The following is a 3842-nucleotide window of genomic DNA, read 5'->3' as shown; positions in this document are numbered from 1 at the left end:
TGTGTCGAAAAATTCAAACTTCGTCGAAAAATTCACCGAAATCTGGAATTTCCAGAAATTTCCAAAAAAAAAATCACCAAAAAACTTCAAAAAAATTCTTCTCATTCCCAGAACACCCCTAAACCTTTTCTTAGCTCTCTATCCGTCCCTATTCTCTCAATCAATAGCTTTTGCTTACTGTTTTTCTGTGTGTTTGCATCTGTTCTAGGGGTCCTTTATATAAGGATTGATCAGGAGTTCCTGATCAATCCCAATTCCTCTTTGGACAGGGATTCAATCTTTGAATCCAATCTGGACTCTTCTGATTGAATCCCCATTCCCAGTAGGATTCTTCAGCTTCAATCTCAACCTTCCAAATTAAAAATCAAATAAATATAAAAAAAATAATAATAGATAATTAGAACAGATAAAAAAAAAAAAGATATATTATAGGATAAATAAAATAACAGATATATAATTAGATCAATAAAAATACAAAAATAAATAAAATATAAAATAATAATAATAATAAATAAATTATAATATTATAATAAATATATAACTATATAAAAATACATATACGTATTAACAGAAAAGAAAAAAAATAAAAATATACATATAATAATAATAAATAATAAAACACATAAAATACAAAAGAAAATAAAGAAAGAAAAAATAATTAAAAAAGAGAAAAAAAAATAATACAAAGTAAAAATTGCATTGGGCTTACCCATTTGGGCCAGGCCCAATTGATCTGGGCCTGGACCCAATTGGGTGTCTACAGTGCCTAAACCCACCTACCACCCTATCGATCCACGACTTGCGCAGCCCGTCTCTTTGGCCGGCGTAGTGCCCGCCTGCTCGCCCGTTCGTTTCGTCGGTTGGCTTAGGCATACGGAGTTCATTCCCAGTCTAAGATTAGACTGGATCGAGTGTTGTGGCAGCAGGAACGGCAACATATAGAGGGGGACCCGGTTGATCCCCGGCTTGCGCATCCCGCCCCTCTGGCCGACTGAGCGCCCGTACGCTCGTTTCGTGGGTTGACTTAGGCATACGGAGTTCATTCCCAGTCTAAGCATACGAAATTGATTCCTAGTCTAAGATCAGACCGGACCGAGGGTTGCGCCAGCACATGCTGGGCTCGGGCATGTGCTAGTGCCACTTTTTTCTTCGTCGAGGTACCATCGTCGGAGCATCGCTGGAGAACCTGATCGACGGCATTGGGGTTCCGACGATCGGGGGGGCCGGGCGGGTATGCGCACATGATGTGTGATGGGTGCTGGAACTTGGCCCTTATATTGGCCCCCTATTCCTCATCAAACCTCGAGAACTTGCACCACCTGAAAAAGCATTTGAGATTTTACAGGTTTGCTGTCAGTAGCCATTAAAGTGTTTGAAATGGGGACACTTTTTTCAAATGGTCACAAAATCTTGTACACTTTGATTTTTTAGCTGAATTGTTTTGTGCATGCCAAAAAAAATACAAGGATCACATCTACCAAGTTTGGGGCCAAAACTCCTTCCGAAAAAATTTTAAAAAATCCTAAACCGTAAAAAGTTTCGAAAATCGTGAGAAATAGAAAACGAGTCGGCTTGCCATGAAACTTCACGTGAAGGCTTAAGGGACCATTGTATGAATTTACAAGCCATAAAAATGGCATTGGCATGTAGAAATATGAAGATGTGCCTAAACCCACCTACTACCCTATCGATCCACGGCTTGCGTAGCTCGTCTCTTTGGCCGACGTAGTGCCCGCTCGCCCGCCCGCTCGTTTCGTCGGTTAGCTTAGGCATACGGAGTTCATTCCCATTCTAAGATTAGACCAAATTGAGTGTTGTGGCAGCAGGATCGGCAACAGGCAGAGAGGGACCCGGTTGATCCCCGACTTGCGCATCCCGCCCCTCTGGCCGACTGAGCGCCCGCACGCTCGTTTCGTGGGTTGACTTAGGCATACGGAGTTCATTCCCAGTCTAAGCATACGGAGTTCATTCCCAGTCTAAGATCAGACCAGACCAAGGGTTGCGGCAGCACATGCTAGGCTCGGGCATGTGCTGGTGCCGCATTTTTCTTCGTCGGGGCAACATCGCCAGAGCATCGTCGGAGAACCTGACCGGCGGCATTGGGGTTCCGGTGATCGAGGGGGCTGGGGTGGGGGTGTGCGCACATGATGTGCGATGGGTGCTGGTACTTGGCCCTTCCCTCATCAAACCTCGAGAACTCACACCCCCTTAAAGAGCACTTGAGATTTTACAAGTTTGCTGCCAGTAGCCGTTGAAGTGTCTGAAATGGGGACACTTTTTTCAAATGGTCACAAAGTCTTGTACACTTCGAGTTTTCAGCTGAATTTTTTTGTGCATACCAACAAAAACACAGGGATTGCGTCTACCAAGCTTGGGGCCAAAACTCCTTCCAAAAAAATTTTCAAAAATCCCGAACCGCAAAAAGTTTTAAAAATCATGAAAAATAGAAAACAAGTCGTCTTGCCACGAAACTTCACGTGAAGGCTTAAGGGACCATTGTATGAGTTTACAAGCCACAAAAATGGCAATGGCATGAAGAAATATGGAGATGTGCCTAAACCCACCTACCACCCTATCGATCCACGGCTTGCGCATCCCGTCTCTCTGCCGGCACAGTGCCCGCCCGCCCGTCCGCTTGTTTCGTCGGTTGGCTTAGGCATACGGAGTTCATTCCATGTCTAAGCATATGGAGTTCATTCCCAAATGAAGATCTAACCAGACCGAGGGTTGCGGTAGCACATGCTGGGCTTGGGCATGTGCTGGTGCCACATTTTTCTTTGTCGGGGCACCATCATCCGAGAACCTGACCGACGGCATTGGGGTTCCGACGATCAGGGGGCCGGGGGGGGATTGCACACATGATCTGTGATGGGTGCTGGTATTTGGCCCTTATATTGGCCCCCTATCCCTCATCAAACCTCGAGAACTCACACCACCTTAAAGAGCATTTGAGATTTTACAGGTTTGCTGCTAGTAGCCATTAAAGTGTCTGAAATAGGGACAGTTTTTTCAAATGGTCACAAAATCCTGTACACTTTGAGTTTTTAGCTGAATTTTTTTGTGCATGCCAACAAAAATACAAGGATCACGTCTACAAGTTTGGGGCCAAAACCACTTCCGAAAAAATTTAAAAAAATCCCGAACCGTAAAAAGTTTCAAAAATCATGAAAAATAGAAAACGAGTCGTCTTGCTATAAAACTTCACGTGAAGGCTTAAGGGACCATTGTATGAATTTAGAAGCCATAAAAATGGCATTGGCACATAGAAAGATGTGCCTAAACCCACCTACCACCCTATCGATCCACGGCTTGCGCATCCCATCTCTCTGGCCGGCGTAGTGCCCGCCCACCCGCTCGTTTCGTCGGTTGGCTTAGGCATGTGGAGTTCATTCCGAGTCTAAGATTGGATTGGACTGAGGGTTGTGGCAGCAGGATCGACAGCACGTAGAGGGGGACCCGGTCGATCCCCGGCTTGCGCATCCTGCCCCTCTATCCAGCTGAGCGCCCGCACGCTCGTTTCATGGGTTGGCTTAGGCATACAGAGTTCATTCCCAGTGTAAGCTTACGGAGTTCATTCCCAGTCTAAGATCGGATCGGACCAAGGGTTGCGACAGCACATGCTGGGCTCGGGCATGAGCTGGTGCTGCATTTTTCTTCACCGGGGCACCATCGTCGGAGGATCACCGGAGAACCTGACCGACGGCATTGGGGTTCCGAGGATCGGGGGGGCCAGGGGGGTGTGCGCACCTGATGTGCGATTGGTGCTGGTACTTGGCCCTTATATTGGCCCCCTATCCCTCATCAAACCTCGAGAACAAACACCCCCTTAAAGAGCATTTGAG

Source organism: Durio zibethinus, chromosome 1 (genome assembly GCF_047325235.1).
Source record: "Durio zibethinus cultivar Kanyao isolate XHJ-2024 chromosome 1, ASM4732523v1, whole genome shotgun sequence".
Taxonomy (NCBI): domain Eukaryota; kingdom Viridiplantae; phylum Streptophyta; class Magnoliopsida; order Malvales; family Malvaceae; genus Durio; species Durio zibethinus.
Note: the sequence above shows the minus strand (reverse complement) of the source record.